A 15,035-nucleotide genomic window follows, 5' to 3' on the forward strand; every position below is an offset into this window, starting at 1 on the left:
TAATGATAATTCTTTCCATTTTCCTCTGAAGATTAATTGCAAGACTTAATTGTGTTAGATTAAAACCTTATTTAAATAAGTACAGTATGATTGTTAAAATTGTTAGTATGTTCAGAGCAAAATTAACCAAGCATTTGAAAATATCAAATAAAAGAAATATTTTTTTTCTGATTACAAGCCATGTATGCTAGTTTTAATACAAACTGCATAAGCCATAATTCTTTTATTAGTAATTCTTCAGCAGTGATTATGATAGATGTAAAAAGATCCATATGTAGTAGTGCAAAAATTTTTAAAGCATTTAGTTTGTACAGCTTTTGAACAGGTTAACTGCTGAACTCTTTGATCAAGGGGAAGTGGTCCACTGTATTAAATAACGCAAAAACGCACATCAAAAACTAAGGATATATTTCAAAAAAAGTTGAGGGATGAAAAAAAAATCTCTGAGCAGTTTTTGTTTCCAGGCTGGAAGCTCTATCCCTGCTTGGAAGGTGCAGTTAATTTCCTCCTCTGGGTGTGCTGCTGCTCCATTGTGCCTTTCTCGCTGGCTCAGTGTGCTGTGGCCCGGAGTGGATCAAACAAACCGTGGTGAAAGTTTCCCTCATTTGCATCACTTCTAGACAGCCCTGTCGTACTCTTTGCTGACAGGAAATCACTGTCTTTGTCACCTTTTTTCAGTGATCTCCTTTTGGCAGAGATTGGCCATGTGACCAGGATTAATCACAACAACAGTTCTGGCTCAGAACTCAATGACATGTTTTCCTCAGCACTTCAATAATGGTGTAGAGGAGTCAGTAGGAAATGACTACATTAATTTCAGAGTGAAAAGATAATTAACACTTAAGGACTAGTGCTATAACCTATGGAGCTATTATTCAAATTAAAACTAATTTATTGCAAACTTGTGAAAAAAAAAAAGAAAAAAAGGCACAAAAAACTGTTTTTTAATGCAACTGTTAAAATAATCTTGCAAGAGTCCCCGAGTTTAAAAAGAAGCACAAACTATATTTAACATGGTAATATAAATACATAAAGACTTCAACATTTGAAACTGGAGGCTAAAGTATGTAAAGTGCTTACTTAGATGATATGAATAGGATACTGGCAAACAAAAGCAGCAGTGTGCTCCTAGAATGCTGTGCTTCAAGGAGTTTCCTTGGCAACAGAAATGCAGTTCCAAAAGTAGACAGAACTTTCCTCAGAAAACATACTATTAATAACAACCTTCCGGAACAACTTGGAACAATTTGACTACTTGGCAATAAAATGCCAAGTGTTCTGCAAATTAATCTAACACATAACAGTTATATGTTTCTCTTGCCCATAATTCTCCTGGACTGGGGGCCCGAGTTCTCTGCTATTAGAGGATACAAATGTGCAAAGCGGTTCCAAATGCTGCGCAAACAGAGAGACGGCTCAAATAGCAGCAGCCTATAAGGATCAATTAATGTTCTTCGTATCATTTTAACTTGTAAACCAGATTAGTTTAATTGGATTACTTTGTTCCATTTAAAGCAAGTTCCGCATACCTACTGAAGCTGTATTGTAGTTCAGTCTTTATTTCAAGTAGATTTTCCATATAAAAAAAACTTATGAAAAGATTAACAGCCTGCAGAGTGATATATTTGAACAATATGCTTAGGGGATTGGTTATAAATTAGAAAATGTGAAGATTTTTGCTCCTAAAATGCATATTTTGCACAGTCCAGGATGCTTTCTGTTGTCTGGTAACCCATCAGTGCCTGCATGGAGTTGCTAAAACAGTCAGTTTTAGTCAGAAGAGAATGATGGTTGTCAGTTTAGAGGAAGCTCTCAACACACTTCAGGATTGAGCCCCTTGTAGGGAGTGACTACAAATCTGCTATGCATGCAGAATTTTTAGGCATGTCATCATTTCTGCATGAGCCAGAAGAATAAACTAATTTCAGTTTTGCTTTGCCAATAGGAATCATTAGAATTCCACTAAAGGCCATAAGTTTACTAGACAGGAAAGGTAGGCTGTGCTAGTACCTCGACTTTTCCTGAATTCTGAGCTCTAAAGGTTAAAAGTAATCAATATCTCATTGTGCAGCCTGATAATAAGTAATAATCATGATGTTAAAATCTAAATGACTGCAGATAGCACTTAGGTGTGTTGACCCATTTGGAAGGGCTTTTTAATTGCAATCAGAATAGTTATTGTAGTTTGCTAATCAACTTTTAGGCTACCTTGCAAAAATCACCACCTTTATGAAATATTACTTTAATCCTATTAGCAAATTATATCCTGAAGTGAAAGCTTTTATTTTATCTGAAAAAAGTGTACATTAAAAAAAAAGAAAAAAAAAAAGTGAGAGAGATTATTCTACTAAATAATATCCATGGAGATACTCATTAGCAATAGCATGTCTGTTATTTAGATAATAGTGTGTCTATACTTATGTCTACATACATGGATTGATACATTACTCAGTGGAAGTTAATCTTTGCTTTTTATGCTGTAGTATGTTTTTACTGTCATGCATTGTGAAATGACTGCACAAAACTGGCTTCAGATACTGTTCTTCACCAAGTTCAGTAGTTTTCATGTGCTAGGCTGGATTCTTCCCCCCCCCCCCCCCCCCCCCCCCCCAACAGATTAAGAACCTCTATGACTTTCTCCACTAGGTAGGAAAATCATGTTTTTGTGTGAGAGATCTCAAAAATGCATGATATACCAAATAGCAGTAAAAGTCTGACTGCTATTAGAATGTGAACTAAATGAGTTCAGGACCTGACACAGCAAAGTTTCACACTCTCTTATTACAAGGGGTGATGAAATTAGTTGCATTTTTCTGCACAAGTATTTTCTTTTCAGTTGCACTGGGGAACTGAGTAAAAATTCCTTTGCGACCCATCCTACAACAAATAGTTCATACTTCAGTGGTTCATGTGTTCATGTAATAGGACTAAATTCCTTGCTAATTATTTCAAATTTAGTGTTTTACAAAACAGAAAATATAAATATTGTTGGAAAAATTATTATTTAAAGCAGATAAAAGTTAAGTTTTAATATGTTACATAATTACAATATGTAAATACTCATTGCCATATCTACAGAATTAAAGCATCTGGAAACTGAATACAAAAAGAATGTAAAAAAAGATTTTTACATTTTCTTGGTTGCTTCCACAATATATTTCAAATGTAAACATGCATTTTTATAGACAGTGTTGTAATTTCTGCAGAGCAGACTCCTTGTGTTTCTGCAAGAAGTGGCTTCATGCATTTCCCAAGAGTAAGTGGGTTTCTCCCACTTCTTCCCAGCATGATGCTGCTGATGAACTTCACGTTGTAGCAATGCAGTATTTAGTGAGCTTGCAGCAAAACCCAGCACAGCTTTTTGGAGATTAAAGCAGTGTGTCTAGAATGAAAGAGGCATTCAACTTCAAACAAAAGTAAATGTGTACCACATAGCTGTCATCACCATTCTTTACTACAGCTGCAAAACGTGGACAATTTACAGTCATCACGTCAAGCATCTTAGTCAACTCCACATGCACATGTTTGTGACCTTGCTGCTATAAAATAGCAAGATAAGGTCCTAACCAGTGAGACCTTAAAGCTGCCTTCCAGTGGTCTCTCTGGTTAACATACTGAAATAAGATAGAAATGAGGAATGTTAATAACACAACAACAATATGGTTTTTGAAGCTCTATGTAGACATGGTATGGTTTGTTTTGTTTTTTAGCAGCTCGGTGTATCCATCTATTTTAAAGCAATGAAGATTAAAAAAATCTCTAGGTAAAATTATAGGTAGGAATGGGATTATTACTCTATTCCTAGTTGCCATATTTAATGCACTTCCCTATTTTTCCACCTCATAGTCCAGGAGAAAATATTATTTTTCTTAAACTCACAGAAACTACATGGTTTATCCATGATGTTTTGCTTTATAAACATAATACAGGAACTACTATTTTCTTTCCAAATTACTCCTCATCAGTATACCTCAAAAATAATCAATACTGTAATATTTCTTTCATAGAAATAAACAAAAAACAAATGACCACAGAATAGCTTTTTGGCAGGTTTTCTATATGAAACCCAAATTCACTAAATCTCCATAAACTTTCAGTGTCAATATATTCAATGAATTTATGTCTAAATGATAAAAAATAATTTGCAGTGAAGTGTACCAGTTTATAATCTCCTGAATTTTTATTTGTATATGTATCGTATTTTTATTTTTATAAATATATATTATACACTGTATTTATATATTGAAAATATGTAAAATATCAATATAAATGATTTATGTGTATATATTTGTAACCTTTTTACATACTTAAGGTAGGGTGATATTTTTACTTTGTGTGTATACACTTTTAATATATTGTACTAAAAATAGCTGCAGCACTTTGTGTGAATTTCTCCTTCTAGCAAGGTAAAATAGGCAGTCACTGTATTTTAATTCATAATTTTTGCAGTTGTGGCTGCATTGGGTCCAGTGGAGCCTTAGGGCAGGCTGCTGCCAACTCCTGCAGCCAGTGTGAAATACTTGTGGTTCATAACTTCTTGTGGATGCTGTTGTTCTGCAGAAAACATGGTTGCTGTAGAATTCCAGTGATCACAAAATGCTAAAGTTGGCTCTATGAAGAGATGCTTTTGGGGGAAAAGAGCTGTAGTACCCTTCACATCCTGTTGTTCTGGAACGACAGGTGCTATTACAGATGTGAAGGAAGGACATGTGCCAGCTGTGTCACAAGCTGCAGGAAAACCTGTGGAGAGGTTGTCATTTCCCCAGAACTACACTGGGACAAGGAGTCATAGCTTAACTACTGTGGGAGCAAAGTACACCAGCCCCTATCATGAGGAGATTTCTCTAGGGGGTAATTCCGAGCAGAAGCTTGTTGAGTATTCTGAAATATTTTCAGGACAGCCCTTTTCCCTCTTACCTCTTTCTCCATTGATTGGATAAAGAGGTACTGAAGATCAGACTCTCTCAGCTTACCACTCAATCATCCTGATATCAAAAAAAGAGGTATTTTTTTGTACCACTGTGTAATGTTTATGAAATATTCCAGTTTGGAACTCATTTATGATATATCCAGATTTTGAAAGACATTGCACTGGAGTTTATCTCTGCTTTACCCATTGATTTTTCTCAAAACCAGGCCACTACAGATACAGATTTTTTCAAGTGGTAACTTTCTAAAGCTAAACATGCATTTGAAACATACATGCTTATTTTTTGATGCCCTTCAGGCAGACACATTCTACTGTGTCTACTATTTAGGTGGAAGAACAATAATTCCTAAAATGTCTTAGCTTGTTATCGTGTGTTGAAAGATCAAGTGAACACCACCAGAGGTGAGAAGTGGATAGTTTTATGATCCCATATTGTTGCCTAAAAAATTAATTGCTATTATTTTGGTTTTTCAGCAAGAGTATGTAATTTTTAGCCTCTAAGAAGAACTGGTCAGAGGGATAAAAATAATGAAAAGTAAGTTAAAAGCTAGAAAAAGTTTTCTTAACCAAAACCAGAAACAAAAAAAGAGGATATGGTAAGGTGCCAGGAACTAGAGCAACCATGTGTGACTGTAGACATGAAACATTTCTTAATTGTATCTCTTTGCCAGGATCACTTGTGAAATACACAGTTCCCATTCAGAGGGAAGACATTAGAGTAAAACCAATCTAATATGTGTCTCCAAACAGTGGGAGAACTATCCGGAGAAGTGCCAGAACAGAAACAGCAGAACACACACATTGATGTAAGTTGAAAGAACCCATGAAGCAGGACAGATGCAGACTGGCTGAAAATGTTGGCATTTCAGTGCAACATATGTAGTGTAACAGGCAACAGAAAAAGTAGAAATAAAAATTTTCTTGACAAAAAGAGGCTGGCAGCCAGATTGAGTATCACAGTTACCTTTGAAATTAAAATATAGTGTCTGAAACCATTGAGAATTTAAGGTTTTAATGAAGAAGTAGATATCTGTAATGTGGCTTAAGCAAATCTAAAGATTCTTAGTGTTCTAGCAATGCAGAAGGCTGCCAGGCATTCAATTGCTATATTTGCAACTATGCTATTAGATCAATGAGTAATTTAATACCAGCTGGATTATGGAGTCAGCTGCAGTGCAACACTGATAAGGAGCAAAATTAGACTGGAAAGATGCAACCAAGCACTGCAGATGGGCAATGAAATCATGATGAAACCACTGAATAAGTGCAGTCAATCAACAAACAATTCCTGAAATAAGAGATTCCATCTCTTAAAGTTTACTATAGTTGTTTTAGAAGAATTCTACTCACCCAAGCTCTGGTTTCAATTGAAAGACAATAATCAAAGCAGAATCTGAAAGAAACAGGAAAGTCACTGTGATTGCTCCCTGGCATTCTAGCTGAATATAACATATCTGAAGAAGATGAGCACTTACATGTAAAATTGAAAATCCCCTAAATCACCCTAGAGAGAAGCAAAAGGCAATTCTGTTAGTCTAGTAAAACTGCTGGAAAATGCAATGTGGCAAAGACCCTGCCCCACAGAAAGTAATGGATAAAAAATTTACTAATGGTCAGAAATCCTGGTGTAAACTGATTCAAAAATACTTGCATGAAATGCCAAAAATCCTGGGATATTTTTACAATTTTTTTTCAGGCAACAGTGCTCACCATGGTGTCAAAACATGTTTTAGAACAGTGGTCTGAAAGAACAGCAGAGCCATTGTTCTGTTGTTTATTTTGTCAGGTATCTGTAGGCTTTTATGCTCATCATTCTGAGCTTCTACGGGTATTCCAGTGTAACATGGACCTGACACCTTTCCTGTAGTGAGTAGCTGATGTCAGTCTATGTCAAAGAGGAGGAAATCCATAAGCAACCCTTAAATGTAAACCTGAACAGGAATATTAATGTATATGCAGAAAACATGAAAGAATGTGTGTCATTTGTGGGGGACATATGTTGATTTTTGAAGGACTTTGCTGCTCGCCATGAGAAGCTAGGAGTACCCCAGGAAAATAGAGCAGCTGATGGACAGGTCTGTCTCTCACAGACACGAACTAACTAACTAAATTTTACAATTTTTTTGCACACTTGGCAAAAGCCTAAGGATTTTTCCCATGGTCAATACAAAGTGATGAATTAGAAAGGTTAATGACCTAAAGAAAATAATAAAGCGGAAGGGGGGAGAGGAGAAGAGGGGCCAGTAGTGCAGCAAGATACCAGTCATTTAATAGTACAAATTATTTGAAGGAACTAGGCATTAGGAGAATCTCCTGATGATACAGGGCTCCTGTAGCAGTTCTACAATATTTTCTGACAGCTTAGCAGAAGTAGGGAATGAGTGCAGGATAAATTGGAATTAAAGTGGGTTCCTTCCAAGTGAGATCCTCATAGAGCTCTGGTTTCTAAAATCAGCAAAACTAGAAATTTCTGTCTTGCATGGAAGCAACTGTACCACTTCTCCCTTCTCATGCATATTGCACTTGTCTTCCAGGGGAAGTAATTCCCCATGAGTTATGGGGTGGGCAATAGCTTGCTCACCTTTAGGACACCACCAGCTGCCTTCTGCAGACCCAGATCCCACCTGTTTTGGTTTTTTTTTCCTAAATTCAAGTGCTGAATTTATCTCTACAAAGCAATGATCTATAGTGAGCCCTCCATAGAATCACATTAACATAGTCAGGAATTTAGCATAGATACAGAGAGAGGAGAATATGGCTATTTAAAGAAGCATGTTTTCATTTAGTTCAGTCGTGCATATATGTATATGTATATATGCAGGTATTTTGTCTAACAGCACAAATGCTAAATGCTAAATAAGTGAGCTTTGCCATTCCTGGCACATTTCAAAGTTAGTCAGATTATTAAATACTGAGCAATAAAATTTCATGGAAACATTTCTATTTGGTTAATTTAATTAAATTTAAGCCAGATTAAAAGAGGTGTTGAATATTGCTGTCCAGTTGCAACAAGCAACAGAAAGCATTGCCTGTATCCCACAAGCTGTATCTTGACTGAAGAACAGGTTATTCTCACTGTGAGCCAATCATTTTCATAGACACCATTTTTTACTGCCATGATCGAAAATCGTGACTTTGGTGCTGAGGTATGCTGTAATGGTAGCTAAAATATTCTATTTGCCCCTGCAAGTTTGAATAGTGAGGAAAAATATTTTTGTGAATTTGATGTAGAAGTCTTGTGATAAAAGGCTTTTCTATTGTTATTTATGGTTTTATAAGGCTAAAAATAGCACAGAACTCACACCATTTCCAGTCATACGCATTCTGCATTGCATTCTTGTGCTTTCTAAATTCCTCCCTTTAGGAGCATATGGGCAATTTTCCAGGTTCTTCAGCAGCTGTTGCATCTTTGAATTCTTTTTGTAGATATGTCTTTTAGCTTGCTGGCTTCATCTGCCATGGCCAGAATTTGCTATCCTAGTGCTGCAGGTTTTAACCCCAGTAGATTCTCATTGAGTAAATCTCAATACTAGGCACTTTCCCATGTTTTGATCTCTAGTTATCAGGTCATCCAACAGCTGGGGATTTTTCCAAAATTCTGACAAGAACTCATCTGTTCAGGAATTTCTGCAACTTGTCAGTACTTATGTCCTTCTTCTGTGAGTCTGAATGTACAATGTGGTCAGTAGCTCACCTGTTGTCTTTGCTTTGTTGTGGCTATATTTGGATCCAGACCTGTGGGCACAGTAGTCTTAGTTCCTACATCCTTCTAAGGAGTGATGCCAGCCAACATATTTTTGTTTAGGGGAAGCTCTTCGCAGTATTAGATTTTCATATTCAGAGTCTCTTCTAGTCATTCCTGGGTAGCTGCCTGGAATAGTTGACAGATGACCTGCCATGGAACCTTACTTTATATATTGGTGTGAAAAAGCCTAAGAACGTAGTTACTGTGTGTTTTTAGCACAAGAGAAACATTACTTCATCAATTGTTATCCAGACTTAAGTAGTGTCCACTTTTGTAAAACCTAAAATAAGATGAAGAATCACTCCCTTGTATATATAAATTTACATTAGTTCCAATAGTCTTTAGCTGATGGGGTTTATGTACTTGTTTTATGTTTATCTCTTCTTGGCATGATAATCTAATAATTAGATGAAAATTGCTAATTGGCTGATTCGGCCAGCAGGTGGCCTACTACACTGTGTTGTCAGCACGTTGTTGTCAGTCAGGTCCTGAGCAGGGTCTGCAGTAATGTTTGTTAGAATTTCTGATATTCAGTGGTGTTATTCCATGAGACCAAGTGTGGCATTTGTGGTCTTTTTTGTGGTACCAATCAAGTATAAATGGATTCATACTAGTGGGACTTTTTCAGGCCTATGAACTGCTGGAAAATTAAAAATAATGTTCCTAAAGACTTTTGCATGGCTTAAATATTTGAACCTTTTTCTTAAGATCTTAAGAACTTCACTAAAAGGCAGTTGAATCCCACTTCTTCCATTTCTTTCACACTTTATTATTAAAGAAGCAAAGAATAAAACCAGTGCAATGGCAATTCTTCGAACATCAGTATAAAATGCCAATCACCAATGAGCTGTAAAAATTAACTTAAATAGGGTTAATATAGTGCTAGTGTAGTAATTTAATGTACAAAAGCTCTATGGCCTGTTCTAAAATATGTATTCATTACTTTCATTTCTTTAGACTTCAGTTCTACAGCAGCATATTATACCTCTAGCAAAGTATCAAACAAAATGGCCTAAAATAGTTGACTTAGACATAGATTTGAAGAAAGGTAACCTAATAGTGTTAAAAATGTGGAGTATCCAACAAAGTATACTTTTTCGTTTTTATAGTTGTTGCCAATTATAAAATGATTGTTAATAATAGAGCCACTTAAACCTAGAAATCAGGCCACTATATTTGTGTCACTGAAGTGCAGATATCATTGACAAAGGCTCTGTCACCATATAAATCAGTCACATATTTTGCTGATATTCTGGATAGAACATATTCCTTAAAATTTTTGAAAAACACAGAACAGGTAATAGAATCCTGTTCTTTATCCATCATCCTTTCTGATTTGTTTTCTTATATTTTTCCATCTTTGTTGGGGACTACTGAATTCCCTACACATATTCCCCTAACAAACATCTATTAAACAGACAGCAGTTAAAGTTGAAGACATCAATACACATTACTGTAAGCATATATATTTTTTTTTAATGGCCACAGATCTTTTCAGTTTGTATTTGAATGGTCAGGCAGCTATCACGGCATGCATGGTTACCAGAACAGGCTTTCCAGAAATCTCTTGGACCAGCATCTCTTCAGAGAATGCTGGAAAGACAAAAGTTCATGTCTTCCCTAGTGTTCACTTTAGCTGAAGTACATTCAAAATATCCTAAATTTGCTTTGTATTATATTATTTCATTACTGGTTTTGTGTCCTGGTATTTCCTGCTGCCTCAGTCCTTTGAAGCATTTTATTCACCTCACAGATATATGCATATCTATTCCCATTTTCAAGACATGTCCTGTTTAATCTTGAGTAGAATTCAGGCATTAAAATAGCAATAACATGCGAGTCTGTATATGCACTGACATTGCAAGTGTTACATGGATTTGAATATCGATGCTATAGCCACCAGTTTATCTCTTCAGAGCACAGAGATTAGCATTTCAGTGAGACAACAGAAGTCATCATGAACTTGTGGTGGTTTTTTGCTGAAATCAATTTCTACAGTTTTGCTGCCGTATCTACAGAATTAATTTTTTTTAATTGCCTTAAGACAGATTCTATTAATATGCAGGTGTTATGCTGTGTGCTGATTTCAGAGAAGCTCGTTACAAAATGCTAAACACAAAGGGGCAGATTCCCTAGTCTGTCAAGATCGCTTCATGTTCAACTTTACAATTTCCAGAGTGAATCTAGAGCAGTTGATAGTAAGCAGTAGAAAATACTTATGTTGTGGGTGAAACTCTCATTGATTATTAGGATTTCTGTTGTTCAGTGGTGTTAATCCATGAGAGCATTTGTACTCTGAATGTGGTCTTTTTTGTCATCAGCTTCACTTGCTGCTATGTTCTTTTTCTCCTGCTCCCTAGTTTCATTTCCATGATGAATAGCATCAGCAAACAATCTTTAAGTGAACCAGGAGAATCCAAGAGCATAAACCAAAATGGGAGTACAGGCAATGCTGTCCATAAGCACAAATTAAATCCAAATACATCTTTTTTCATTTATATTAGGGCCAAGTATAAAAAATTGCTTGCTGACAGCCCTAGGAAAAACCAAGCACTTTAAGAATCTCCAAAATGCATGTATTTGAGTTAAGTAGCCTCTGCAAAAATAGTTAATCTTCTCTATGTTTTGGTTCTATAAATTGTAATCCCAGAAACATCAAACAGAGATAACTCAAGATCAGTGCAAGTCATCTGTTTTCATGTTTGATTCTTGTAGTACCTTCATGATTTCACAGACATTCAAGCTATTGGTAACTGTATAAGAAGATAAAACATCTGGAAGTTAAAGGTAAACAAATTCAGCCTAGGAATGAGGCATACATTTTCTAACAGTGAAATAAGCTAGTTGTTTATCATTTTACCAAGGAATTCTATGAATTTACTATTATTTGTGTCTTTTAGTCAGGGACAGATGCAATAACAAAAGATTTTCTCCAAGCCAGAAATTTGAGAGCTTAATGTAGGCAGAGATTATAAAGATTAGGGCACATTTTATACAAGTGAGGAGGTTAGATTATGACAATTTCTTAAACTTCAGATCTGTGAATCAACCCAAGTTTTATCAGAGAATATTTTGGCAGAATGCCATTGGAGATGAGAAGCTTTCAGCTTTCATCATGCCAGCAAATAGCAGAGTTCATGTACAGCAGCACCATAAATCCTTGAGAACAGACACCTGAAATGAGGAAAATAGAAAGAAATAGAGGGAAATTTCTTTTGTTTCTGTCTCAATAGTTCCTCAGTCACAAAATGAGTTCAGTGTCACTGCATTCTCATATCCTTTTGAAGGTAACTATTAGTGTTCCTAAATATCATTGAGAATGTAAGAATGTGTAGAGCTGAGGTATTTTCTGCAGTGACTAAAATATACTGTAAGTGTTATAACTAATTTTTTTTTTTTCAGTCTAGTGTGAAACAGAGTGTTAAGTAGTTCTGAGCTCAGACAACATATTCTCTTGGACAGAATAGTGGAGTGACTATTGAAAGACCTGTGTTCACACAACAGAGATCTTCCCTCCCTGGGACTGTACGAGGTGTCCATCTGTACTTCAGTTCCCCATTTTAAATTAAAAAGAATATTGCTCTATCTCACATGACTGGTGCAAGTGTGCAGTTCACTGGAACACAGTAAGCTTGAGCCTGTAAAAGGCTGCATTAGGTATACCCTTGCTGGTGGCCATTCAAAAGAGGCAGTGTCTCTCCTAGGCACAGCAGCTGTTGGAGGTACAGAGAGACTCCCTTTCAGCATGTCTTGCATTGTTTAGTTTCCAATATTCCTACACAGACTTGAAGTTCATAGTCACATCATATTCCATCACATCACAGTATAACAGGGGCATATTTCTGTTTGTGGTAGTGTACAAGCACACTTCACACGCTCCTTGGAAGATAAAAGGATCTTAAAGAGCAAGCCCAATGCCTCATTCTGGTAGCCAGAAGCAGAATTTTTTTGTCTTTTTCGCTTTTCCCATTATATGTGTTATAGTTCCTCTCATATTTATTGCTTCAGTTTTCTCTGTCTTAAATTATTTAAAATAGCAAAATATTATTACACTCAAAACCTCCATTTTTACAAATGAACTCAGAGTCTAATTTTCTACGATTCCAGAGGTTAAAAGTATCATACAATTTATCATTTATATTAGCTTTTAGAAACAATGGCCACTGTGCTGTAGCCCTTTAAATATTATTGAGCAAATGTAGTGGTGGTGTTAATGTTCTAGAATTGAAATATATCTTGGAAAAAGTTCTTTCACCTTTAAGATTGTCTGGTTTTTGCTGAAGAAATATAGCATTCTCCTATTTTAATTGACAGTGAGGAAGATGGAAAGTATCTGCTAAATCTTCACAAGTCTGTCAGAGTGTTATCAGTCTCAGGTATTCTGAAGAAGTCTAGTCCTCAGTTCTTACTGTTCCGTCATCTTCATATGCTTAGTTTGTTTCAGGGACAATTGAACTTCCTATTGATAAGGCAAAAAATGATCACTGCTATAGCATTTGCTATCAAAGCTGTTAATGACATAAAAAATTGAAATATTTTTCTTCTAATTTAAAATACTCCAGTCACATTTGTGAAGTGTACAGATTCTTGCCAACTCTTCTAATTTAAAACATTATCTGTTTGAGGAAAACATATGTTAGAAATTTTTAATTCGGTGATAGGAAAGACACAAATGAAATATGCATGTATGAATTTTGTATTGCATAAGTTTCCTCTTTCTTGAAGTATGATTAAAAGCCAAACATCTGGATTATGTTTAAAAATCTTGAATTTCCAATTTTCAGAGAGATTCAATCTATTTTGACACTGCACACTTAGCCTTAACATTTTCAGCATGCTGTTAACATTACTTGATATTGTAAAAAAATAAAAATTCAGGTTTAAACAAAGTTGGACTTCTATTGCTAGAAATGTTTTCTGAAATAGCTTTTTCTGCAGCATTCACACAGCCATACTTTAGGCTGTGTCAGCAGTTCTGTTATATATTTACTCTTGAAAGCAGTTTGATCATAAAAATAACATTCCAAATTGAGATTTTTTTTTTTCTTTTATATAAAAGTACTATGTTTTTTCCTAGAGGAATATTAGAAATGAAATACTGAGTTCTTAACAACTTATAAAATTCTTTTAAAAGGAGATTATTCCATAAATACTGATAGTGTTGGGGGGTGCTAAATTTCTCCTTTTGTTTTAATAATATTAATGTGTACTGGAAAAGAGAAATACTATTATTTGCTTTCTCTTGAAAGGTCCAGAGTATGGCTCTCTGCAGCTGATCATAAGCAGTTAACTATAAGACATACTTTTTAGCATGTTTTGCAATAGTTTTGATACCATTGTAATGGTATTGCTGTAGCAGGATTTGCAGCGTGTGCCAGTGTTTTAGAGAGGGGAGATCTTTTAGCACTCTTCATGGACCTGCTGCATGTGCCAACTTTGACATAATGCAAGGGATATTATAAGGAAAAAAATCAAATAGCACATTGTAGAAATTATAGCTTTCACTTTATTTAGTACAGGATGTAAATTTAAAATATAAATAACATTTTTCATTATAGCTGTAGGGCTAATTGAGAAATCATCTGTCAACACCCTTTCCAGTCAGCACTTGGAGGGACAGTCAAACAGGTGTAAGCTCTATTGTGTAGGAAAAAGTTCAATTACTTTAAAAATCATATTGTTACTGTAGATACTACAGTTAGTAGGAACTGAGATCCCCATATTCTGTCTGAGGTTGGAGAATGAGCAAGCTAGATGCAGAAATTTCTGGCCTTGACCTGAGGTTGCTCACCAGCCTGCAAAGACTGTAGGGCCATTGTCACAGGCCAAGGATGACTTTCTTTTGTCACAGTTGACAAGGTCTAGTTATTTGCATTACTAAAGCCACTGTGCCTTAAGTGGTGTGTGTATCAGTATCTTTGTGGAATTACCTGTGGAGACGGAATTCTGTCTCAGTTGGTCTGAGGACCTTCAATTTTCCATTTGGATGTTTTTCCAGCAGGGAACCTCTTCTCCCATGAGAAGTATAGCAAATGGGTAAGAAGATGAGGATCCAGAGGTATTCTACCCCAAACACATTGCTGGAAGAGCAAATAATTTATTTTTAGGTTTTCAGTCAAGCTTCTCTCATGGAAGGCTATTACTGATCACCATTAGCATTCTAGCTGGGTAACAATGGAATAAGGACTTCAGAAGAGCCAGTCTGTGTAAGATAAATGCTCAAGAACATCCATTTCAAAACAGAATGATGTCTTTAATGTACAGCATGACAATAGTAGGTGCATTTGGAATTAAATCTTTGTGCAGAGGAGTTCCAATTTTATGTTTCATGCATACTGCAACAGCAGGCACAGCTTAGCA

General features: G+C 35.7%; 1 protein-coding gene across 2 annotated transcripts in view; it reads left to right on the top strand.

Moving 5' to 3' along the window:
• AKAP6 (A-kinase anchoring protein 6) overlaps positions 1–15,035 on the top strand; it is a 262,001-nt gene that overhangs the window by 190,654 nt on the left and 56,312 nt on the right. The window lies entirely within an intron of this gene.

The sequence above is a fragment of the Erithacus rubecula genome, assembly GCF_903797595.1.
Source record: "Erithacus rubecula genome assembly, chromosome: 6".
NCBI lineage: Eukaryota > Metazoa > Chordata > Aves > Passeriformes > Muscicapidae > Erithacus > Erithacus rubecula.